Consider the following 27537-nt stretch of genomic DNA (forward strand, 5'->3'; position numbering starts at 1 on the left):
CACTCAACAACATTGACTCTTTTTTGCTCTCTTGTTTATCTTAGTTGCTGGTGCTCATGTCATATCTTTAAGTTTCTTTCACTGAATGCCTTTTTGGTTTAAATCTTAGTTATTTTTTCCTTGCTGTCCTGGAGATATATGAACCAGAGCCAATAATGTAAGAGCTTTCTTTTTCCTTCACAGCTCTGAAAGCTTTACATAAGTGTTTCTTCACTTCTATTTTATGGCCAGGACCAGATGCAGAAGTGCTAAAATATTTTGATAAGAGCTGTCCTGGCAGTAGTTCTTGCTTTTACAGCTATCCAGAGGGAGAGAATTAGCTAGGAAGTCAGCCCACAGAGAGGAGAGATAGAAGCTATGAAAACTCACTACTGACCGAGATTCTCAATTTGTTTTAAAAATCAGTTGGATGAAGACAGGAGGAAAATGTTTAGGCCATGTCGCTATCTAAATGGAAAACAGTAAATAAATTTGAAGGTCGTAATAATCTCTAATATTTATAGGGTGGAGGCCTCTGAAGCGTATAAAATGCTTTTACATGCAAACTGATATCCTGAGACCTCTTCAGTGTTTGTTTGATACCTTTCCTCACCCATCATAAGGGTGATGCCTGACACTTCTATAACAAAACACAGGTTAACAAGAGAAAAACAGAACAGATTTCTTTAATCAAAGTCTTACCTGATACAGGAAGCCTTCAGAAATGAAGACCCAAATACCCAGGGAAAACTATCCATTTTTCTTCTTAGATTCGATGAAGAATGGACAGCCATGTAGAAATGTGGTTGGACCAAAGAGTTCTGATCTAACGGTAAGAGACTGAGGGGGAAACCAAGCAAGGCCTGTCTGTTAGGATTCCTCTTGGTCTCTCTGTGTGGCCTTTCTTCTTCCCAGACACGGGGCAGTACCACTCTGGAATGAGGGTCTTATAACCTACAATCAGACACAGTAAGTCAGAGAATTTCTTTATGACCAGCTCCTACACGGAAAGGTAGGGGAAAGTTAGAGAAATATCTAGGTTTTACGGTTTTCTTCAGGGGTAGAGGAGTTCCAGTTTCTATGACTTGCGTTGGGGAGGAAGAATTCTGGTTTCTATGACACTTTGGGGAAGAAAGAGGGGCAAAAGACTGGAGGGCAGGAGAAGGTTGGAGAAACCTTGGTTCTGAGGCTGCTTCTGAGGCTTCCAATCTCCTTTAGTTCAAAGTACTCAGCATGCCAAAGCACCATGCTTGGGGTATCATTTTCTGAGCCCCAACGTTAGGAACTATTAATATGCTCATGGAACAGTTGAAATTAAGGCCCAGAGAGGTTAAGTAACTTGCCCAAGGTCACACAGCTAGTCAATGGTTATGCTGGTATTTAACCACTACTTTCTACTGCCTGTCATCTTTTTTGTAGGGGAGGAATTAGACGACAGGGAGGTCAAGTGAGTTGTACAGGGTCATATAGAACAAGAAACAAAAAGGTTTGGGTCCTTTCTTTCTATACTCTGCAATGGAGTCACTATCTTTCTCTGAGCCAAACACTTGCCTTGTGTTCGTGTACAACTTTCTCTTCATTTGGCCCATTCTTTTGTTTCACTTCATTCTACTGCCTTCTACCTTCTTATGTCCTTTGGGGGCACTATTTTTTAGCCCTCTTTCTGTATCCCAAACTCATGACTGCATTTCAACTGATGTTCCAGAGTTTTTACCATGTGCCAGGGACTGGTCTAAGTACTTTGCAAATATTAACTCACTTTTATTCCCCAAAACAAATCTGCGAAGCAGACAATATGATTTATCCTCATTTTACAGATGAGGGAATCCAAGTCACCTCACTTGTCCAAGGTCACACAGCTAGCAGGGGAAAGAGCCAGGATTCAAGGCTGAGCAGCCTGGCTTCATAGCCCCATTTAAATAATTTTGCTACAGCCACCTTTCATTTGGGCCTTGAATGGATCAATGTATCCATCTATGGAAATATGTTCATACTTAGGTTTTCCCGGACATAAATACTCTAGATGTTGTTGTTTTCCACACCTTTCAATCTACCTAACAAACACATAAATTTAGACAGTGTGATCCCGAACTCTGAGAAGTAACTTTGGGGAAAGGAATTTCTAAAGGATATATTTGGGATAAAACTATAATTCGAGTTTTCTGAGTTTCAGTCTGGAATTCTATTCATCCATTAATTTGTTCATTCACTACCCTGATGTTGCCTATTACCTGTCTGAAAAATATAATAGCAGCAAAAAATTACTCAATTAAGCTGCTTAAAGGATTGGTTCATAAAGATAAAATAAGCTAACAAACTAGTTGAATAGGTTGGAATATGTTTGCAACAGTAGAAAACATGTCATTTTCCAAAGGAAGAGAGAAATTTAGTCTGACAGAAGGGAGGATAACTAGCATGGGAATAGTAATGAAATAAAAATTCTGAATCCAATTTCCTTTGTAGAGATGTATTAGATTTTAATCATCCAAACCAAATGGCTGAAACCCATTTAAAGCCAAATCAGCTAAAATTTGCCTCATACTAATGTAAGTATCATTTTTTTCATTTGCCACTAAACTAAAAGCCGTTTGCATATGAAACTGAAGGATACACATTTTGGTCTCCCCCAGAATGCCTGGCACAGTGCCTAGCACATAGCAGGTGCTCAATAAATGTTTATTGAATTGAATTAAAAGAAGACATTCGCTACTTATCAATTCTGCATTCACCCCAGGAGAAAAAAAGAGTGAATGTGATATTATGCTCTACTAAGTGCAAAAATGAAAACAAATGCCATCTCAAGGTTGGTAATTTAAGAATATAGGGACGTTGAAATAAAGGCTCTCCACAATGGAGAATTGCTTGCGAAGCATTTTCTATATCAAGGTTTACTATAATAACACCACAGAATAGCCCAATGCCTTTCTATTTTAATTTTAACTTTTCCAAGTTCAAAGAATAAAAAATTCTCTGAAAAAGACAGTCCCTCGTTATATTTGATCTCAACTTAAAGTTTGTTTTTTAACCTACTTAGATTCAAAGTAGAAGAACTTGGGGATTGAAGTAGGCTTGTTAATTTACCTGGGTATATCAGGGTTTTTTTTTTTTTTTTTTGGAGGGAAGCAATATACAATATCCCTTTCTTCTCATTGATAGAACCAATTGTGTAAGATACACAGGGATCAGGCAGCTGTAAATCAAAAATATAATCTTTATTACTCATGAAGGTGTTTAGAGAAGGTGGTTTGGCTCCATTAGCGAGTATACTTGCCAGTACTGTGCCCTGAGATTAAATTTGCCCACTGCATCTGCCATGCCAATCTTTGAGTGAAATAGCCTCAGACCTCCAATATAGGGGTGTGCCCCTTAAAACTTTATGGCATAGAATTGTAGAGGAGATTGGAATACATGCTCCCTACAGGCATGTAGGCATCTACAGGCATGTAGATCCCAAGGGAACGGTAAAATGGACTGACAAGAACAGGCCTACTTTGGTCTTCCAGATGGTAAATCACTCCTCTTTTTCTGGAAGGAATGAGAAAGTGGATGGAGCAAGAGGCTTGGAATGTTATTCTAATGGAGGTCACTTCACACAAAAAATCAGGAGCAGGGACTAATTGTTCCCTCCAACATATGACACATTTTACAGCAGATGTACTCTATTGCTGATAACTTGTATATAATTTGAATTATATCTTTGAGTAATGATTTATTGAGTTCCTGCTATGTGCCAGGCACTATACTAAAAGCTTTATAAATGTGTTGGCTCATTTGATCCTCAAAATAACTCTAGGAGGAAAAACAGTTTGGAGTTTCCTCAATAAGTTAAACATAGAATTACCATATGACCCAGCAATTCCATTCCTGGGTATACACCCAAAAGAATTGGAAACAGGTGCCCAAACAAAAACTTGCACACAATGTTCGTAGCAACAGTATTCACAATAGCCAAAAGATGGAAACAGCCAAAATGTACATCAACAGATGAATGGTTAAACAAAGTGTGGTATACTGCAACAGAATATTAGTCATAAAAAGAAATGATTATACATACTACAACATGGATGAATCTTGAAAATATTATGCTAATAAAAGAAGCCAGACACAAAAAGCCACATATTGCATGATTCTATTCATATGAAATATCTAGAAAAGGCAAACCCATGAAGAGAGCAGATTAGTTGTTACAAGGGAGAATGGGTAGTGTCTGCTTAACAGTTATAGGATTTCCTTTTAGCATAATGAAAAAGTCCTGGAACTAGATAGAAGTAATGGTTACAAAACATTGCGCGCTTAATATCACTGAATTGTACTCTTTAAAATGGTTAAAACCATTTGAAAAGGTCAGCCATTTTAACCATTTAAAAAGGTTAAAATCTTTTGGCCTCTTAAGATGCCTGGGACCCTTTTGTCTGTAGTCAGGAGGGGATTTTAGAAGTTCCTGAGAATGATAATCATTGTACCTTTTCACTGTCAATGGAATGATCAAAGACTGCTATCAGAGGTCACCTGGTAGAAAAGACTGATGAACTTGCACTTAGAATTCCAGATAGAGGTAATGGTTGCACAACATTGTGTGCTTAAAGTCACTGAAGTGTACTCTTTAAAATGGTTAAAACAGTGAATTTTGCTCATTCAGTATGCTATTGGCTGTGGGTTTGTCATAAACAGCTCTTATTATTTTGAGATACGTCCCGTCAATACCCAATTTATTGAGACTTTTTAGCATGAAGTGTTGTTGAATTTTGTCAAAGGCCTTTTCTGCATCTATTGAGATAATCATATGGTTTTTGTCATTGGTTCTGTTTATATGTTGCATTATGTTTATTGATTTGCTTATGTTGAACCAGCCTTGCATCCCAGGGATGAAGGCCACTTCATCATGGTAGATAAGCTTTTTGATGTGCTGCTGGATTTGGTTTGCCAGTATTTTATTGAGGATTTTTGCATCAATGTTCATCAGGGATATTGGTCTAAAATTCTCTTTTTTTGTTGTGCCTCTGCCAGGCTTTGGTATCAGGACGATGCTGGCCTCATAAAATGAGTTAGGGAGGATTCCCTCTTTTTCTATTGATTGGAATAGTTTCAGAAGGAATGGTACCAGTTCCTCCTTGTACCTCTGGTATAATTCGGCTGTGAATCCATCTGGTCCTGGACATTTTTTTGGTTGGTAAGCTCTTAATTATTAAGCATTCCCTTTGAAAACTGGCACAAGACAGGGATACCCTCTCTCAACACTCCTATTCAACATAGTGTTGGAAGTTCTGGCCAGGGCAATCAGGCAGGAGAAGGAAATAAAAAGTATTCAATTAGGAAAAGAGGAAGCCAAATTGTCCCTTTTTGCAGATGACATGATTGTATATCTAGAAAACCCCATTGTCTCAGCCCAAAATCTCCTTAAGCTGATAGGCAACTTCAGCAAAGTCTCAGGATACAAAATCAATGTGCAAAAATCACAAGCATTCTTATACACCAATAACAGACAGAGAGCCAAATCATGAGTGAACTCCCATTCACAATTACTTCAAAGAGAATAAAATACCTAGGAATCCAACTTACAAGGGATGTGAAGGACCTCTTCAAGGAGAACTACAAACCACTGCTCAAGGAAATAAAAGAGGATACAAACAAATGGAAGAACATTCCATGCTCATGGGTAGGAAGAATCAATATCGTGAAAATGGCTATACTGCCCAAGATAATTTATAGATTCAATGCCATCCCCATCAAGCTACCAATGACTTTCTTCACAGAATTGGAAAAAACTGCTTTAAAGTTCATATGGAACCAAAAAAGAGCCTGCATTGCCAAGTCAATCCTCAGCCAAAAGAACAAAGCTGGAGGCATCATGCTACCTGACTTCAAACTATCCTACAAGGCTACAGTAACCAAAACAGCATGGTGCTGGTACCAAAACAGAGATATAGACCAATGGAACAGAACAGAGCCCTCAGATATAATGCCACATACCTACAACCATCTGATCTTTGACAAACCTGACAAAAACAAGAAATGAGGAAAGGATTCCCTATTTAATAAATGATGCTGGGAAAACTGGCTAGCCATATGTAGAAAGCTGAAATTGGATCCCTTCTTTACACCTTATACAAAAATTAATTCAAGATGGATTAAAGACTTAAATGTTAGACCTAAAACCATAAAAACCCTAGAAGAAAACCTAGGCAATACCATTCAGGACATAGGCATAGGCAAGGACTTCATGTCTAAAACACCAAAAGCAATGGCAACAAAAGCCAAAATTGACAAATGGGATCTCATTAAACTAAAGAGCTTCTGCACAGCAAAAGAAACTACCATCAGAGTGAACAGGCAACCTACAGAATGGGAGAAAATTTTTGCTATCTACTCATCTGACAAAGGGCTAATATCCAGAATCTGCAAAGAACTTAAACAAATTTACAAGAAAAAAACAAACAACCCCATCAAAAAGTGGGCAAAGGATATGAACAGACACTTCTCAAAAGAAGACATTTATGCAGCCAAAAGACACATGAAAAAATGCTCATCGTCACTGGCCATCAGAGAAATGCAAATCAAAACCACAGTGAGATACCATCTCACACCAGTTAGAATGGCGATCATTAAAAAGTCAGGAAACAACAGGTGCTGGAGAGGATGTGGAGAAATAGGAACACTTTCACACTGTTGGTGGAACTGTAAACTAGTTCAACCATGTGGAAGTCAGTGTGGCGATTCCTCAGGGATCTAGAACCAGAAATACCATTTGACCTAGCCATCCCATTACTGGGTATATGCCCAAAGGATTACAAATCATGCTGCTATAAAGACACGTATGTTTATTGCAGCACTATTCACAATAGCAAAGACTTGGAACCAACCCAAATGTCCAACAATGACAGACTGGATTAAGAAAATGTGGCACATATACACCATGGAATACTATGCAGCCATAAAAAAGGATGAGTTCATGTCCTTTGTAGGGACATGGATGAAGCTGGAAACCATCATTATCAGCAAACTATTGCGAGGACAAAAAACCAAACACCGCATGTTCTCACTCATAGGTGGGAATTGAACAATGAGAACACATGGACACAGGAAGGGGAACATCACACACCGGGGCCTGTTATGGGGTTGGGGGAGGGGGGAGGGATAGCATTTGGAGATATACCTAATGTTAAATGATGAGTTACTGGGTGCAGCACACCAACATGGCACATGTATACATATGTAACTAACCTGCACATTGTGCACATGTACCCTAAAACTTAAAGTATAAAAAAAAAAAAACAGTGAATTTTGTTGTGTGTGTGTGTTTTACCACATTAGAAAAAACAAACTTGGGAGATAGATAAAGATTATTCCAATTTTAGAGATAAGAAGACTGAGGCTCTCAGAGAGACAAGAACATTACTAGCAGGCAGGGGATGAATCTAAGTATTGTGTGGTCTGGATGGTGCACAATTTTGGAGGGCCCTACTTAATAAAAATAATATAAAATTATGATTATAAAACTGCTAGGCTACCTCAGAAGGTTTTGCAAAGGGCCTTTGCAAAGGAGAACTCTGGCGCTTAAGCTGTATTAACTCCAAGGTAAATTCACATTTGCTGTTATTATAATTGAAAAGTAAAAAAATAAAACCTATAATTCTATTTTCAATAACAGCAAAAACATATAATACCTAGGAATACATCTAACAAAAGATGTGCAAGATCTCTACACTGTAAAGTATAAAACATTGCTAAGAGAAAATTTTAAAGACCTACATAAGTAGATATACCATGTTTATGGATTGGAAGACTCAATATTGTTAAGATGTCACTTCTCCCCATATTGATCTATAGATTCACTAGAGTTTTTTGTAGAAATTGTCAACTGACTCTCACATTTATATGCAAAGAACCTAGGATGCCTACAGAAATGCTGGAGAGAACAAAGTTAAAGGACTTAAACTACCTGGCTTCAAGACTTATTATAAAGCTACACTATCAAGACTGTATGGCATCAGGAGAAACAAATAAATCATTGAAACAGAATAGAGTGCCTTAGAACAGACCATTTACACATACAGTCAAATGATTTTCAACAAAGACTATAGCAATCCAATGGAGAAAGAAAAGTGTTTTCAACAACTAGTGCTACAGCAATTGGATATCCATCTGGAAAAGCAAGGAGGTAGAACTAGATTTTGAACCCAGGTCTGTCTGCCTCTATTTCTCCTCACTACCTCTCTGCCCCCCTCCCATGTCTTGACTTTGCCCCACCTATCCTTTCTGGCCACAACCTTCAGAAAGGAACCTAGAGCTTGAGACAATGGAGCAGCCGAATCAATCATAGTGTCAGCTGTCTGCTAGGAAGATTGAGGCTTGTCAAACGTAATGGAGTCTTGACTCTGAAGGAGTTGTCTGCCCTCAGTCTTTTGGCCTCTTAAGATGCCTGGGACCCTTTTGCCTTAGTCAGGAGGGGATTTTCGAAGTTCGGGAGAGTGATAATCATTGCACCTTTTCACTGTCAATGGAATGATCAAAGCCTGCTATCAGAGGTTACCTGGTAGACAAGACTGATGAACTTGCACTTAGAATTCTTCGGATCTGTTCTATTTCTATTATTTATTTATTTATTTTATTTTATTTTTTGAGACGGAGTCTTACTCTGTCGCCCAGGCTGGAGTGCAGTGGTGCGATCTCGGCTCACTGCAAGCTCCGTCTCCCGGGTTCACGCCATTCTCCTGCCTCAGCCTCCCGAGTAGCTGGGACTACAGGCGCCCACCACCACACCCAGCTAATTTTTAGTAAAGACGGGGTTTCACCGTGTTAGCCAGGATTGTCTCGATCTCCTGACCTCGTGATCCACCCGCCTAGGCCTCCCAAAGTGCTGGGATTACAGGCGTCAGCCACTGCGCCGGGCCAGGATCTTTTCTATTTCTGCCTCTGTGTGACTTTGGGTATGTCACTTTAACCTCCCTGATCCTTAGTTTCCTCATCTGAAAAACTGGGTTAATAAACACCTCCTCTGCTTTACCCTACTGGATTGCTGTTAGATTCAAATGAAATAGAGTATATAAACATCCTTTGAAGACTATGAAGTGTTACATAAATATGATGTATTATGGGTCCATGTGTACCCTTTGTAGCTGAAGTGAGTAATAATATTACTTCATCTGTTTGAAATTCAAATTTTACATATCAATAACTATAACTATATAAATATAACTATAACTATATAAATATATAAAAATAACTATAACTATATAAAAATAACTATAATTATTTTTCTAGTTCCTTTTGTGTTTACAAGAGAAATCTAACATTCTAGTAATGATTCAAGATTCCTTTATTAGTGTAGCTTTTGAGTCAGAGATAACTTGTTTAAAATTTCATTTACTCATTTCTTTGATTTGGTAAGTATTTAAAAATTTCACTCATTCCATTCATTCATTTTATTCAACAAGTTCTTGAGTGCCTACTGTAGGCAAGACAGTGTAAGTGCAAGGGATAAATGGATGAAAAGAGACTTGGTGTCTGTCTGCAAAAGGCTCATAGTTCTGGCGAGATATAGACACTTAAAGGGCCAATTCTGCTACAATGCAACCACTGCTGTGAAGGACCCATGCGCGAGGTACTGAACTGGGGAGGAGCTTCTAAGTGTGCCTGAGATATCAGGGTGGGCTTCTCAGAGGGGGTGATGCCATAAGTTGGGACTTAAAGGAAGAAAAAAGACTTTATTAAGACAGTCTATAGTGAGTGGTATGGGCAAAACATGGCTAGAGTGAAGGATGCTGTGGTGGGTGGAGTGGGGTGGGGGGGGAAGGGGAAAGCGGGGGTAGTGAGACATGTAGGAAGGCCAGTTAAGTGGTCATTGCAATGGTCAAAACAAAACAGTGAAGACTTAAAGCAGGCTCATGGTAATAAAACTGGCAAAGAGGAGAGTGATTTGAGACTTATTTAAGAGGCAGAACCCCTAGGATTTAGCAATTAGTTAATTGAATGCAAAGGCTGAAGAAAATATCAGTCTACCTCTTATTAGTGATGTGGTTTTTGGCACAGGGCTTGACCTTTCTAATTCTCTGTTTCCTCATTTGGAAAATGGGCAGTAATATTACCCAATTCATAGGGTTATTGAAAGTCTTAAAGATGCTTATTGTAAAAGAACCTATCACAGGGCTTTGTACAAATAGATTTTCCACAACTAACTAGTTTTCTTCCCAGTTTCTGTTGTTCTCCTCAGCCTATGGTATAGAAGGGTTCTTCCAAATTAAGGAGAGTTTGCTCCTAGAAATACTCTCAATAGCTAAAGACATCTGGGGTTTGAGGCTTTGGGGGCAGCATGTCCTGCCATAACACATCTCTGGAGTTTTCATGATAAAGCAACTTCTAGGCTGGATGGATCATGTTTTGAGCTCATATGGTAATTCTTGTGTTCTTAAATTCTCTGAAGAAGCAAGAGGAGCTCCTGGTAAGGTTCTAGAAATCTCCAAATGAGGTCTGACAGTATGGACTCTGTACTTTGGGCCTGGCTGTTCAGTTTACATGGTCCTCACTCCAGACCTCCATGATGCAAGCTGATGGGAGCTGGGATCCTATGGCTCTCCTAGTTGCCAACAGGGCTGTGTGCCTCTTTCCTACTCCAACTTGGGGCAAATGAAGGAAGGATTCCGGAATTTCCCTTTAGCTCCTACATAGGGTGTTGTTGCTCACCATACTTCAAGACCCAAAACTTTTCTCGTGTTCCTATAATGCTAGAAACTACAACAAGAAATGGGGAAAGGATTCCCTATTTAATAAATGGTGCTGGGAAAACTGGCTAGCCATATGTAGAAAGCTGAAACTGGATCCCTTCCTTACACCTTACACAAAAATTAATTCAAGATGGATTAAAGACTTAAATGTTAGACCTAAAACCATAAAAACTCTAGAAGAAAACCTAGGCAATACCATTCAGGACATAGGCATGGGCAAGGACTTCATGTCTAAAACACCAAAAGCAATGGCAACAAAAGCCAAAATTGACAAATGGGATCTCATTAAACTAAAGAGCTTCTGCACAGCAAAAGAAACTACCATCAGAGTGAACAGGCAACATACAGAATGGGAGAAAATTTTTGCAATCTACTTATCTTACAAAGGGCTAACATCCAGAAACTACCAAGGCCTTGAACACAATTTTAGGAAACATTATTCCAGTCCTCCCTTTTCCCTGGTTGAAAGAAATGACAAAATCTGCCATACTTCCTCCCATGTCCTGGCTGGATGACCAGGAGGCATTAGAGAAAGCAACACCTGAGGAGAAACAAACCCTGTGTGACGCATCCCTGAGAAGGTAGAAACAGACCTTGGAAACAGTGGGTTGACTACAAAAGCTACTGCCTGGAGAGATGCGGATTGAAAGCCCTGCAGTCTTCACAGGTTAAGATAATTGAGAATTTAAGAGCTTTCCTAAAGTAAATACTCCTTTTATTTCTGACTACCATTTCTTGGGTGTTATTGCTATAAAGGAGGGACTCATGGGTAACTTATGGTATTCTTATACACAAATAATGATTAATTAACTCCATCTCCTGTGGTTACTATCTTGATCAGGATTTATGCCACTCTTTGTAAAACTAGAGCGGAGCTGATTCTTTCCTTTGTCAACCCATTTAACATTACTTTGCCAAAGACCATTCAGATCCTGAGCTCCTGAGAACCCTGTTAAGATACACCAGAGTAAAGTCATTAATGATCTGCCTGCAGAAAACCTAAGCTCTGCTTCTCGTCCCTGGCATCTTCTTTTGTGATAGAGCTTGGTCTAATGGTGTGAAATAATGTGCTAAAACTTTTTTTTTTTTGAGTCGGAGTCTCACTCTGTCACCCAGGCTGGAGTGCAGTGGCGCAATCTCGGCTCACTGCAACCTCCGCCTCCCAGGTTCAAGCAATTCTCCTGCCTCAGCCTCCCGAGTAGCTGGGACTACAGGTGCACGCTGCCACGCCCAAGCAATTTTTTTTTTTTTTTTTTTTGTCTTTTAGTAGAGACGCGGTTTCACCGTGTTGCTCAGGCTGGTCACAAACTCCTGAGCTCAGGCAATCTGCTTGCCTCAGCCTCCCAAAGTAGTGGGATTACAGGCATGAGCCACTGCACCCGGCCTGTGTTAAAACTTTGAGGGAAATTGAATTCTTCCCCGGGAGCTCAGCGCTGAGCAGGGATTCAGTCTCCTGAATGGTGTCTCTGCAGCAGAGAACCGCTGGGACACTGCATCTTCACAGCAATTCTGCTGGGCTGCAGGATGGGGCATTGCAATTAAACCAGGAGTAGTAGAAGATGGTAGCAGTCTTCACCTGGCAACTCAGCACCCAGTCCATAGATGTAATCAGGATAAGTAAATCCGTGGTCTTATAGGAGATGTAATTTAGGATAGTACTAGGAGCCAACTTATTATAATAAAAATCACATACAATGAATTCTTAATTATCTGATAATGAAGAGAGGATACCAGATATTTCAGTTCACAGATAATCCAAAAAGCTCATTTCAGATACTTCTTGTTTTTCTTTCTTTCTTTTTTGAGACAGAGTCTCGTACTATCACCCAGGCTGGAGTACAGTGGCATGATCTCGGCTCACTGCAACCTCTGCCTCCCAAGTTCAAGCAATTCTCCTGCCTCAGTGTCCTGAGTAGCTGGTATTACAGGTGCATGCTACCACGCCCAGCTAATTCTTATATTTTTAGTAGAGACGGAGTTTCGCCAAGTTTGCCAGGCTGATCTCGAACTCTTGGCCTCAAGTGATCCACCCACCTGAGCCTCTCAAAGTGCTAGGATTATGGGCACGAGCCACGCTCAGCCACATGTTCTTTTTCATCCAACATTAAACCAGGGCAGTGAGTTTGCCCTCTGTATTTTTAGCAGTAGATACAGATAAAAGTCGGGCTGCTTTGGGATAGACAGGCATGGGGGAGCGAAAGCACTGCCTCTGGTTATACCTCTTAAGCTCATTCCCCCTTGTAGCTGTGGCACCTAAGGGCTCAGAGAGGAAGCCCGGAACCCTGAAGAACACAGTTCAAAAACCACTGACACACATTAGCTCTCGACTCTCACCTGCCCTGGGAGGTAGGCAGGTCAGGAATTAACATTCTTATTTTATAGATAAGAACAGGTTCAGGGAGGCTATGTCACATCGGTAGTAACCCGTGGATCTGGGACTTGAATGCAATCTTCTGGTGCCAAATTCAATATTCTTTTAACTGCACGTATCCCCTGCCCTTTGCTCACTTCCCCAGCCTAACCTCTGATGGTGGAATGCCACAAGAAGAAAATTCACCAAAGGAGAATTAAGGGCTAACCCCCACACCATCAGAAATCTACAAAGCCTCCCACATTTGCTGAACTATTCTTTCCTCATTCTGGAAGTGACAAGTCAACCATGGGTCTGATGATGAGAGGTTGAAATGAAAGCTGTTCTCTGTTTCACTGATCACCTTTAGTGACTGGAATTTCAATTTCTTAATCATTTCTGTCACTGCTTTGCTCTGTCTAAATATTTAGGCAGATCTGTGCAGAGTGGACTTGTCTGTTTGATGTGCTACATATATTTATGTATTCTGATAGTCAGTGAGGAAACCATGCCACAGAGAGCAGATGTGATGTGACAGTTGCCAAATGTGGCTCTCACTTTTCCTGGCATTCCCTGTGCCTCTCAAAGGCAGTGCTGGATTCTGCCTTGGGACCACAGACTCCTGGAGAACTGGACCACCTGACTTTCCTCTTCTATGTTCATTTCCTGTGAAATATGGCCATATCCATGGCTTCGATTACTTTCCCAAACTCTGGTCAGATGCTCGATTCTGTATCTGCAGGCCTAACCTCTCTCTGAAGTTCCAGAGCTTCCTTTCCAGTTACTCGTTTGTAGGAAGCATCCAAACTTGGATATTCAAAGTTAAATTGACTTCTGGCTGAAATGGTGACCCCTGGACTTCCTTGCCTAAGGCTGCTGCCACCTACCTCCTAACAAAGCTAGAAAACTCAGAGCTTTCTTGAACCCTTCTCCTCTTTTGCTATCCACTTTAACTAATGTACCAAGTCATTTAGATTCAACATTTTAAATATCTCTCATCTCTACCTCCCCGCTTCCCATCCCAATTCCCACAGTTTTAGTTCCGTCTTTCATCATTCCCTACCTGACAATTGCAACAGTTTAATGGGTGTTTCTCCAATTAGCTTAATTGGCCTCTTTCTCTGTCGATTCATTTCCTATGTGCCCCAACACTTAACCTTTCTAAGATTAACTTCTTATAAAGGATCTTGCACAGTCTATCTTTAATCCATCTTGTCAGACTCATCTCCCATTGCACAACTCAATCTTTTCTTTTCCTTGACCCCTATATCCATTCAGTTGGGAAATCCTCCAGGCTTTTTGATAAAATATATCTCACAGCCCCTGCTGTGCTGTTCCCACTGCTAGTCTACAAAGATAATGCTGAGACTCATCACCCCTTGCCTGTACTTTTGTGATCATCTGAGAGTTCAGCTGATCTCCTTGTCTCTAGTACACCTTCATGTGATTTCTTCCTCCAGTATATGAATATATTTATTATTACAGCTTTATGTTCTATACTTAATATCTGCCACAGTGTGTTCTGCCCTATTTCTCTTTTGTCATCTCTCCCTCTTGTCATGAACTCATTATTTTCAAGATTACAAGCTATTTATAAACTTTTATTCCATGTATATGTTTAAGATCTTAAAATATTAAAATTACAGTAGGCAGATTAATTTGGAGGAGAAATAACCTCTTTATAATTTTGAACTTTCCCCATTCACGAACATGGTATGTCTTTTTATTTGTGCATAAACATTTAAGTCCTTTAATAGAGTTTTTAAATTTTCCCTATGAGGTTCTTTTTTTAGGTTAATTCTTAGATATTTTATTATTTTGTTGCTATTGAAAATAGTATTTTGTTTATATTATATTTTTCAGCTGGCTGTTGCTAGCATACAGGATGCTTTTTTGTGTCCTTTCAATTTTGGAACCCGGTTTATATATAAATGAGTTGGGTAACTTTCAGGCCTTTAAATTTTTCTGAAACATCTTTGATAAGAGACAGAGTATCTATTCCTTGAAAGTTTCATAAAATTTACTTGAGGCTTGTGTGGGTGTGCATGCAAGAGGGGTGTGTGTGTGTGTGTGCACATTTAGGTACAGAGTTATTGATGACTATTTTAACTGATTATAGTTGATTCCAATTTTTTATTTCTTCTTGCCTCAATAATTTTGCTTGAGAAAGTTCTGCCTCCATTTTATTTGTGTAATCAAATTTATTAGCATATCATTCCTCATAATATTCTTTCATTATGTTTAAAATCTATTATATTTTTATTTTCCATTTTTATTCTATATCTTATTTATTTATATCTTACTTTTTCTCCCTCATTACTCTTGCCAGAGGTTTGTCTATCTTACAAATCTTTTCGAAGAAAACACTTTTGGTTTTGTTTTTCTTCTTTATTGTATTTAACTTTTTGAGTTGATGAGTTAATTCATTAGTTTTTAGCCAAGGAGTATTTTTTGGAATGTCTCTTGCATGTTAAATTTCCTTTAGCCTTGTTTACCCAAGAATATCTTTACTGAATATTCACATTTAAATGGGAAAGTTTAGTTCTAGGTTAGAAGTCCTTTTATTTTTACTCCTTGAAAATAACACTCCATTATGCCGGGCGCGGTGGCTCACGCCTGTAATTCCAGCACTTTGGGAGGCCGAGGCAGGAAGATCACGAGGTCAGGAGTTTAAGACCAGCCTGGCCATCATGGTGAAACCCCATCTCTACTAAAAATACAAAAACTAGCTGGGCATGGTGGTGCATGCCTGTAATCCCAGCTACCAGCTACTCCAGAGGCTGAGGCAGGAGAATTGCTTGAACCAGGACCTGGGAGGTGGAGGTTGCAGTGAGCCGAGATCACACCACTGCACTCCGGCCTGAGCTCCAGAGGGAGACTCCATCTCAAAAAAAAAAAAAAAAAAAAAAAAAGGAAATAACACTCCATTGACTTATTGATTCCCACGTCACAATTGAGACAAATGATGTCAAATGTATTTGTGTTACTTTGTAAGTCATATATTCTCTTTCTGAATGATTGTAGAATTGCCTTTTGGAATTATACTATAAATCCTAAGGGAGGTTTTTTCCGCCTTTTTTTTTCTTGTTCTTTTGGTATTGTGTTAGTCTTTCTATCTAAAATATTTATTTCGTCTAAAATCTTTTATTTTGGGAATTTTAGGTCATTTTTTATTCATAGATTGTCTCCCATATCAATCATCTATTGCTAAATACATAACAAATTACCCAAAACTTAGTGGCTTGAAAGAACAACAGTTATTTCTTGTGGTTCTGTGAGTTGGCTGGGTGGTTCCACTGCTCTTCTCTGGCCATACTCATGTGGCTGCTTTCAGCTGAAGAGAATCCAGGGGGCTGGGTTCGTCTAGACAGCAGTGGCTAGGCCCCTCTCTCCATGTGATCTTTTGTCCTCAAGAAGGCTATAGTAGGCTTCCTCAGATGGTCAGAGCAGCTTTTGGCACAAGTGCTTACTAAGCCTGTTTGCTTCAAATTCACTGATATTTCATTGGCTACAGTAAGTTACATGATCACATATCCCACCCCAACCCCTTGCTTGCATCACATTTATTGATGTCCCATTGGTCAAAATAAGGCAAATGATCAAGTTCAGCATGAATGCGAGATGGGACTGATCATGCATTGTAAGAGGTGAGATTCACTGAGGAGCATAGTTTTGCAATCTACCACAATTCCTTTGTCTTTCCTTCTGGGACTTCTATTACATGGATGTTAAAATTTTTATTCTAATTCTTTTTTTCTCTTTTTTCTTCCTGGTGCCTTGTGAAGTTCCTCAGCTGAATCTTGTGTTCACAAATTCAAATTTTTCTTAATCCATTCTGCTTTTTCTCTCTTCACTTAATTTCCTTAATTAAGCTGTTATATTTTTTCTATCTGGTATTTTTGCTTGGTTCTTTTAAAAATGATTGTATTTACTTCATGTTAACAATATATGATCAGGCCGGGCGCAGTGGCTCACACCTGTAATCCCAGCACTTTGGGAGGCCGAGGTGGGTGGATCACCTGAGGTCAGGAGTTCAAGACTAGCCTGGCCAACATGGCGAAACCCTGTCTCTACTAAAAATACAAAAATTAGCTGGTCATGGCGGCAGGCACCTGTAATCCTAGCTACTTGGGTGGGTGAGGCAGGAGAATCACTTGAACCTGGGAGGCAGAGGTTGCAGAGTTTGAGCTGCGATCGTGCCATTGTACTCCAGCCTGGGCAACAAGAGCGAGACTCCATCTCAAAAACAAACAAACAGAAAAACCAACAACACCAACAAACAATATACGATAATCTCTCTCTTTGATAGTATACTTTATGCTTATTTTAATTTTTAATTAATTAATTAATTAGTTTTTGAGACACGGTCTCACTCTGTTGCCCAGGCTGGAGTGCAGGGGCATGATCTCGGCTCACTATAACCTCCGCCTCCCGGGTTCAAGTGATTCTTCTGCCTCAGCCTCCTGAGTAGCTGGGATTATAGGCATGTGCCACCACGCCCGGCTGATTTTTATATTTTTGGTAGAGACAGGGTTTCACCACGTTGGCCAGGCTGGTCTCAAACTCCTGACCTCAAGTGATCCGCCTGCCTTGGCCTCCCAAAGTGCTGGGATTACAGGCATGAGCCACCATGCCCGGCCTATTTTAATTTTTTAACATTTATCCCATCTAGTAGGAGTGATGAAGTTTATTACCTTTCTTTTAGTGGTTGCATTCCTCAGTTATCTGGTATTTTTCACTGTAATTTCATTTTGCCATGTAGGTGTCAGCTATTTGACAGGACATTTGACGTAGAGGGGAGAAGCCTAATCTCAGCCTCTCACTGGGGTCATTCCTGTTGATTGTAAGGAGGATGAAGGGAGTCAACGGATCAGAGTCTTGTTTTGATCATTGCTGGTTGTTGCCTCTTCATAAGGCGACCCTGCCCCCATAATCTAAGTCCTCATAGCTCTGTCCTAGGTACTGGTTGAGGTGTTGTTGTTTTCTTTTTCCATAGGCCTCGTACTGTCTTGATGGGAAGGCAGAAAGAAGGGGCACTGAGGTATTCCTTTCTGTTCCTGTCCATCCCTCCTCCTCACCGTAGGCTTCCAGAGTCATACAGTGACCATGCCACCCCTCTACTGGCCTGGAACTCAATTTTTCTGTCTCTAATAATGTTGGGGCGGGCAGAATCATTTAAAAAGTTTTCTTTATTTTGAATCTCCCCCTGAAGGGGAAGTTGGCCAACTACAAACCACCATTTAGAGCCTGAGTCGACCCCTCCCAGCCTCAGCTGGGTCTGTGCAGTTTATCCCCTTAGTGGAGTCCCCTCCTTTTGAGGCCAAGTATTTATTAGTCATCTCTGATTTCCCTGGTTCTTGGAACTCTCACATGTTCCTTGTCTTTCCTCTGCTTCCTTCTAGTTTGTTGTTGACATCAATAAGGTCATTTTACTTGGTGCTTTGGCCTCACCGTCTGATATTTTGGAGTTTATGGAGGTGCCTTGATACCTGGTTTTGTTCAAGATGTTATCTGCAGGTCGGTTTTGTTTATTGGTTTTGTTTGCTGTCTTAATTGCTGTGTCTCTTTTTGTGGAGGGACGCACAGACCCTCCACAGACCTTCTAGATAAAAGTCCTTAGACATTTGTCCAAACCCACAGAATGTACACCACCAAGAGTGAACCTCAATTTAAACTATAGGCTTTGCGTAATAATGATGTGCCTAGGTAGGCTCATCAGTTGTAACAAATGTACCAATCTGATGCGGGATGTTGATTATGGGAGAGGCTGTGCATGCGTAGGGGCTGGGGCAAAAGAGAAAACAACGAAACTTTCTGTCTCCACTGTGTGTTTCCTTATGCAACCTTTTCCTTAGTTCATGTACAGGCCTCTCTCTTTTTGAGAACAGCAGAGGCTCCTTTCTGTCTCTTCCTTCAAGATGTTTCCCTAACCCAAAATACCCCTGGTTCTCCCCTCTGACTATTCTAGTCTTCACCATTCACCAGGGACCAGTTCAAGTCGTGCCTCCCCTAAGACTTCCCCTCTTATGCCTCTCCTTCAACATCTCATCTCTAGAAACAGTTACATTTTTAGAGCACTTGAATTTAAATGCCAGGCACTGCTAAATGCTCTATCTATATTATCCTATTTAATCCTCACAACAAACCTAGCAGGTACTACAATTACCATCCCATTGTATAGGTAAGAAAACTGAAACTTAGGTGAAACGTAACATGCACAAGGCAATGGTCAGTGGCAGAATTAGGATTTAAACCTAGATTGTGTCATTGTGTCTTCAGAGACCACCTTCTCAATCGTTTTGTTACACAGCGTCTCAGAGATGGCTACCATTAACTTTTCTGATGCACATCCTTCCAGACATTTCTTTTTCTTTCTAAATATACAGATACATGTGCTCTTTTTCTCTCTCAGATAGGAAAAGTTATTTTGCATAAATTTTATGTAAAATTTGCATACATTTTTTCCTTGATTCTTAAACTTATTAGCTACAGAACCAAGAACAGTCCTGCCTTTTGCCTTCCAACTAGATTTTAAATTCCTTGGTGGCCTCTTATTTCTGGATATCCCCTTTCACTACAATTAATGCAGTACTGAGGACTCAGCAGGTGCTTTAGAAATGCTCACTGAAATAAGAAAGGACAAAACAAAAAAAGACAAATTTTCACATAGGGTATAGTAGGTTGTCACAAAGGCCTAGGGGGCTAGGATAAATGATTCTTATTTCTCTCTGATCTGTCACTTCTAGGTGACTTTGGACAAGATACTTAGGTAGGAAAGGTTAAGAAATGAACCTCCTGTCTCCACAGCTGTGGAGGAAGACCAGGCATATTTGTCACGGTCATCAACACACCTCCTGGGCAGGGAGGTTTGGAGAAGAAGGAAGATAACATCTATCAATTGCTCAGAGCTCCCTGCAGAAGCGAGACCACACATGTACCAAGGATAATTGCTGGGGGAGGGAGCAGGAACAGGAGAGCTGGTCCTTGTGCTCACCCAGCAGGATGTGAAAAATTCAGCTGGGTTCTTTTTATAGTTTCAATCATCCCTGGTAATGACGATTCTGCAATTAGAACTCAGCTGGCAGTTGCGTTGGGGATGTGTGAGGCAGAATAGAATCCTGGGTCTGCAGGAGGGCAGGCCTGTTTGTCAGGACGACTTCAAGGCGCCGCTGGAAGCAAGTGATATGATGTAAGGGTGAGAGTTATTTTTACAGACCACTTTCTAGCCATAATCACTCCTTAAATAAGTTCCACTTGGGCATTACAACGTTAACATTTTATTTAGGCTAATTCAGCTCTCAGTGATCTGTACAAAAGGAGGGAAGTATTGACACAGATAGTGGAAAACAGTGACACCTCATTTATTTAGGTCACTGCTAATATGGAATTTATAATAATTTCACCCAGACTTGATTGGAGTTTACTTGTATATGTTTTGGGAAGAGAGCATTTGTTGAAAAATATTCAAAGTGGGTTAGCCTACTTAACAAGATAAACTGCTTTCAAATACTTAAGCAGAACGGTAAGTAAGCTCTTACTGGGCACTTACTATGTGCTGGGCACTGTGCTAAACCCTTCACATGTATTGTTAGCCATAAGCCATAATCCTACCTTACTAGATAGGCACTATTACGAATCCCATTTTGTAGGTAACGAAGTGGGCCTCTTGTCCAAAGTCACATAGCTAGTAAGTGCCAGTCCCGAGATCTAACCCCAGCTAAACCTAAGCCACTTTTGCTCTCAGGCATGAAGCAATAAGTTGGTTACAAACAAGGCTCCTCTTATCACAGAACAACTCTGGTCATCTCTACGTGGCATAACTGTTAGCAATTACGGTTATCATCACTGATTTTTAAAAATCTTTGCAGTAGGCTGGGTGCGGAGGCTCACTCCTGTAATCCCAGCATTTTGGGAGGCCAAGCCAGGTGGACTTCACCTGAAGTCAGGAGTTCCGAACCAGCCTAGTCAATATGGTGAAACCCTGTTTTTACTAAAAATACAAAAATTAGTTGGGCATGGTGGTGGGCACCTGTAATCCCAGCTACTCGGGAGACTGAGGTGGGAGAATCTCTTGAACCTGGGAGGCAAAGGTTTCAGTGAGCTGAGATGGAGTCATTGCACTCCAGGCTGGGTGACAGAGCAAGACTCTGTCTCAAAAAAAAAAAAAGAAAACAAAATATTTGCAGTAAAGGATAAGAGGGAAGTGTCAGTTTCTTGCTAAATTATGAAATGCCTTTTTCATTCCTTGCTTATGTATACCTCCTGGTTCCTTCTCAATTGAATTTAAAACTCTTGATAACAACTCCTACGCTGTGACAACCATTCCACCTCCCTAAATTGTCTTATAAAAACAGAAAGCACATTGGCTCAAATTGACATTTCAAAACATCCTGACAAACTTATCTGGGAGCTACAAGCTGCAGTTTGCTGCTAGAGTCATGTCTTTTTGTGGGCTAGGTAGATACTTCCTGTTCCTTCCTTAGGTAGAAACTCTGGGATCACATGTAGCATACAGACTGCCACGTGCAGGGCAGTAGAGACCCCATGAAAATAAGAAAAACAGAAAGAAAGAAAACTTACTGTTTCTTAATGCTCTCATAGTTGTAGAATAGAATAATCTATTTTATACTTTTTAGAGAAGATGTCCATTCATGAATGGATACGGATAGACCCATTCATAAATGCGTAAACTAAATTCTCACATGTAGGAGCAGTATGGCTTCGTGGATATATATTACTCTGATAAAATGTGCCAATATCCTAAGTCAGGCATAACCATTACAAAAGATGAGTAAACACACACACACACGCACATACACACACACACACATGGCTGGGCACAGTGGCTCACGCCTGTAGTCCCAACACTTTGGGAGGCCGAGATGGGCAGATCACCTGAGGTCGGGAGTTCAAGACCAGCCTGACCAACATGGAGAAACCCCATCTCTACTAAAAATACAAAATTAGCCAGGCGTGGTGGTGCATGCCTGTAATCACAGTTACTCAGGAGGCTGAGGCAGGAGAATCGCTTGAACCCAGGAGGTGGAGGTTGCAGTGAGCCGAGATTTCGCCACTGCACTGCAGCCTTTTGAAACTCCATCTCAAAAGAAAAACAAAACAAAACAACCCCCCCACCAACACACACACACACACACACACACACACACACACACCCCTAGTGATTATAATTAATATATTGGAAACCTTTATCCTTCTGGTACCGTAAGCCTTTAAGTCAACAGTCAAAATGTGAAGTTTCATTTATGTTTGTAGTTGTGACAAAGAAGCAAGCCGAAATAATGGTATTTAGTGCCAGCAATGTGAAGATCAATAAGCTAGTGATGTTTCCCTTCAAAGACTGGAGCAGCAAAGAAAGTGAGTTGAAGCTGACAGACATTCAGGTGGCTACAACTAAATAAGAGTAGGTTTTGGGTGCTTTGTAAAACCAATTTCACTAATAGCATATGCACTCACACAAGATTTTTATAAAAGATAAGAAAAAAGTTTGAAGAAAGTGTACTTTGGCCTTAGGTTGAATATTAGTATTGAGAAAAGGCTACTATGTTAAAACAGAAAGAAAAAAATCTAAATGTGGTTTTAAATATAGCTCCCTTTAGGCAGATTGTCCCAGACATTTTTTTTTTTTTTTATCTCTGGTCAATTTAATTGCTGGTAGATTTTTTTTACTTCAGTCCTACTACATTCAGTAGATACGAAACAGAATATGAGTTAATTTTAATTCGAGTAAATCTATGGTGGCAAAATCTATATTAAAAAGAATCACCAATGACCTTCCAAGGACAACTTCCCAAAGCTCTAATTTTGTGATCATCTGCTGTTTTGAATGATATGTACCAATGCCCACTGCCCTTTGTGTGCATAATCAGAGCTGCCGTCCATAAACTATGCATGATAAATACCAGCAGGTACACATGCAGAAGTTGGGGCAGCAGGAGCACCTTCGCATGGCTTCCCTTCGGGTAAATTGGGAGGGCTGCTTGATTTCAGGCCTGGGCTGGGCATGGCAGTGGATGGGCCTGGAGTTTCACCGATTCCTGGGCTAAGTGTAGGAAGGCAGGATATGATGTTCTGAAGAGGTAAACTGAAGGGGGTAGGTGAGAAGCAAGAACCAAATCAAACTGTGGCGGAAATAAAGGGTGGGTGGTAGGGAAAGGTAGAATGAAGAGCTGTGCAGAGCTGCCACCAGCCCATATGGTGGCATTTTGGGGAATTAAAAAAAGATGTGCCTCTGAGTGGATGCAGCACAGTGACAGGGTTCACAGCTAGACAAGCATGCTTCAGACTGGATTCTGTCCCATGGGCTAGGAGCTGACGTTCAGAATGCAGCCTGCATAACCATAGAAGGTACCCTGGAGTCAAGAGGAAGAGGCTGGACAGTCTCCTGAGGGATGGTCGGAGACACTTTGGAAAGCTGTTATGAAAGTAAAATTAAGAACAATATATACTTAGCATTAAAAATATAGAAAGAAGTAAAAGTAAGAAGCCCTATATCCCCAAAAGCAACCACTCTTGACACTTCTTTGAATATTCTGGGAAAAAAAATGTCTAGCATAAAATTTATATGTATAACATTTATATGCTAGTATATAGATATGTACATTTACAAATAATTTTGTATTTACCTAAAGTGTTCCTATGATACATAATTTCTGCACCTTACCCTTTTCATTTAATATATTTTGAAGTAATTTCATATGGTTTATGTTAATCCATGTCTTTCTTTTTTCTTTTTTTTTCCTTCTTTTTCTTTTTGAGATGGAGTTTTGCTCTTGTTGCCCAGGCTGGAGTGCAATGGCATGATCTTGGCTCACCACAACCTCCGCCTCCCAGGATCAAGCGATTCTCCTGCCTCAGCCTCCTGAGTAGCTGGGATTACAGGTGGGCACCACCACGCCTAGCTAATTTTGTATTTTTAGCAGAGAAAGTGTTTCTCCATGTTGGTCAGGCTGGTCTCAAACTCCCGACCTCAGGTGATCCACCTGCCTCGACCTCCCAAAGTGCTGGGATTACAGGCATGAGCCACCGCACCTGGCTCATGTCTTTTTTTTTTTTTTTTTTACTGGATATGTGGTATCCCATGATATAGATGAACTCTAGTTTAATCAGTCTTTTGTTATTAGATATTTAGATTCTTTATGATCTCATACTATTTTGATACTTCAGTAAATGTCCTTTATATCACTCTTGATATCCTGGTTAAGTAAGGAGAATGAAGTGGAATTACAACGGTATGTCCAGTTCAGGCTACAATGAGCTAAAAGCCATGGTGGGAACTTGGCCTGACAAGTCTCTTGCCTTCAACAGATTTGCCTTACTTATGGTGGCTGATGCCAAATGGGCTCTGGGGGTAAAATGACAGGGTGGTGCATTGGGAAACACATGCCTTGCTTCTTGTGGATCTGATATAACAGCAGCTCTCTTTCTGAAGAGACCCATAGAATGACCCACGAACTCACCCCTGCAGTGGCTGCCCTCACACCATCTGCTTTACACCACTGGATGGGTTACGAAGCAGGTAAAGTCTCTTTAACAGCACTCTGCGGAAAACAGGCCTTGAGTGGCAGCTGTGGATCCAGCTCCACTTGGCAAACTTTTTTCCAAGAGAATGGATCTTTTGAGAATACCTCTGATGTTGTGGTTACAATCCATTTCAGAGCTTCTGTGCTCAATTTATGCTTCCCTGGAGAGCTCAGTGGGCTCAGTTATGCTGAATTATACTGGTTCTGCTTCCAGATTTTCTAAAATGAGAAATTGAGGAAGAAGTTACATTAATGACCTTCCTTCTTCCTGAAATTTCAATCAAATGATAGGAAAGCAATCTACATAGTAATGACAACACCCCTCCAAGAAAATCCCTGTGCCCCAGCCAAGGAGAAGAACATGGAAGTCATATCTATAATGAAATTCAGACCCATCCACTTCTAAATCACAGGGAGGTTAATTCAGCCTGTGCAGTCACAATCAGAAGTAGCATAATATAGTGGGTACTGGGACAGCTCACATTGTTCTTCTCCATATGGAAGGGCAATAGAAAATAAACTGTCACCTGGACAAGGCTTGTGCTGACAGGGACCTTAATCTGGGACTGGTTGTTAAGGACTTTATGAAGGTACCACTGACCATTCTGAACTATGAAGGGAAGCCCTGCCTTTTTCAGCATCTAAGCAGAAAATATAATGGCCAGAGGCCTTGCCCTAAATTCTCAAACCAAAGGATTACACAACTAGTGGATGCTAATGGTGCTAATGGGTCACTCTTTAGAGGAGTTAGAGTTGTTCGGGAAGGGAGAGAAGTACACATTCCTAACCTTTTGAGAGTGTCTACCCACAGACCTCCATTGATACCTCTGCTAGCTGGAATGTGGTGCTGGGGGTATTTACTGTTATGACCTGGCGTGGCATTTCTCATGCTTTCATTGATTGCTCCAATGAAATTACACGGAGCCTTTACTTTCTGTGATTAAATAATATTAACTTCTCAAGATGAAATAAATCCGCACTCAATCTTCAGGGCTGTAATGGCAACTAAAAAGCCATCACCTGGTGTCTGCAACCTGCTGGCATTCAGCAAGATTCCTTGGTCTCCAAGTTGTTCCCTAGGAGCCCTCCTTGTCTCTCCATTGCTGAGTTATCTCCAGTTCTTCCCAAGCCAGCAATTAGAGGAGGCCTTGGCCATTGAATATGCCCATTGTCCAGCTGGGCTTTTCAAAAAAAGAGGCAAGTTTTATTCCTTTTCTGTTTACTCTTGACAAGTGCTCCAGCCCCAGAAAGGTTTCAGAGAATGGCTTTCTTCCTAGAGTTCCAACAGAACTCTTGCCTGTGTTGAGCTTGAGGTTCTGATTGGTCCTTGTGCAGGGCCTTGTGATGGGTGGTGTCATGTGTGAGGTGGGCCTGTGTGGAAATGCTGAGTGAGAGGCACTAAATGACACCAGGGATTCCAGTGAACTAAGACATCTACACCATAAAATACTGCTGCTGGATGGCATGCACTTTAGTGCTGGATTTGACCCCGTATTATTTGTTTTATCACCTTGGGGGATGTGTGTGTGTGTGTAAGTCAGCATACCTATTCCTATGTCCTTTCCAGAGAATTGGGCTGTTTCCAAACTGTTACAGGCTGTATTAATTTCCTGTGGCTGCTGTAACAAAGTACCACAAATTTGGTGATATAGAACAATAGCAATTTATTATCTTTCAGTTCTGGAGGCCAGAAGTCTGAAATCAGCACCACTAGGCCAAAATCAGAGTGTTGGCAGGGCCGTGCTCCCTCCAGACACTCTAGAGGAGAATCCATTCTTTGCCTTTTCCAGCTTCTGGCAGCTGCCGGGATTCTTTGGTTCGTTGGCTGCATTGCTCCCATCTTCAAGGCCAGCATCTTCAAATCTCTCTCTGCTGCATCCTTACATGGTCTTCTCTGTGTGTGTGTGTCTAATCTCCCTCTGCCTCTTTTTTGTTTGTTTGTTTTTTGTTTTTTGTTTTTGTTTTTGTTTTTTGAGACAGAGGCTTGCTCTGTCACCAGGCTGGAGTGCAGTGGCGCGATCTTGGCTCACTACAACTTCCGCCTCCCGGGTTCAAGTGATTCTCCTACCTCAGCCTCCCAAGTAGCTGGGACTACAGGCAACTGCCACCATGCCCAGCTAATTTTTGTATTTTTAGTAGAGATGGGGTTTCTCCATGTTGGCCAGGATGGTCTTGATCTCTTGACCTCATGATCCACCCCCCTCAGCCTCCCAAAGTGCTGGGATTACAGGCATGAGCTACCGCACCCAGCCTGCCTCTCTATTTTAAGGATACATGTGATTGCATTTTGGGCCCACTCAGATAATCCCAAATAATTTTCTCATCTCAAAATCCTTAACTTAATTACATCTGCAAAGACCCTTTTCCCAAATATGTTAACACTAACATATTTGAAAAATAGAGGTTAATCATAGAGATTAAGACCTGATGCCCTTGGGGGATATTATGCAGCCTATTACACATGCTTCTTCTATATATTTCTCATATTGCTCTGCATGAAAAATAGACACTTTATAGATTCTTCTTTAATTAAATCAAATCTTTATTGGAATGAACCCCAGAAGTCTGAAAGATTAGCCTGTGTGAACTCATTGGTCAGGTACCTCCCACCCACCAGATTTCCTACTTTAGTTTTTTGTTTCGTTTTGTTTTGTTTTTGAGATGGGGTCTCATTCTGTCACCCAGGCTGGAGTGCAGCGGTGCGATCTCAGCTCACTGCCTTCGCCTCCCAGGTTCAAGCAATTCTCATGCCTCAGCCACTCAAGAATCTGGGATTACAGGCATGCACCACCATGCCTGGCTAATTTTTGTATTTTTAGTAGAGACAGGTTTCACCATATTGGCCAGGCTGGTCTCAAACTCCTGACCTCAAGTGATCTGCCCACCTCAGCCTTCCAAAGTACTGGGACTACATGCATGAACCACCACACCCAGCCCCAGATTTCCC

General features: G+C 40.8%; 1 long non-coding RNA gene across 1 annotated transcript; it reads right to left on the minus strand.

Moving 5' to 3' along the window:
* Positions 1-720: 720 nt before the first annotated feature.
* Positions 721-25862, minus strand: LOC129031662 (uncharacterized). Its single transcript, XR_008501083.1, has 3 exons — positions 25625-25862; positions 24696-24809; positions 721-933 (listed from the first exon to the last, which is right to left on the minus strand). It is a non-coding gene; the product is annotated as an uncharacterized LOC129031662 (long non-coding RNA).
* Positions 25863-27537: the final 1675 nt, after the last annotated feature.

Source organism: Pongo pygmaeus, chromosome 1 (assembly GCF_028885625.2).
Source record: "Pongo pygmaeus isolate AG05252 chromosome 1, NHGRI_mPonPyg2-v2.0_pri, whole genome shotgun sequence".
Taxonomy (NCBI): domain Eukaryota; kingdom Metazoa; phylum Chordata; class Mammalia; order Primates; family Hominidae; genus Pongo; species Pongo pygmaeus.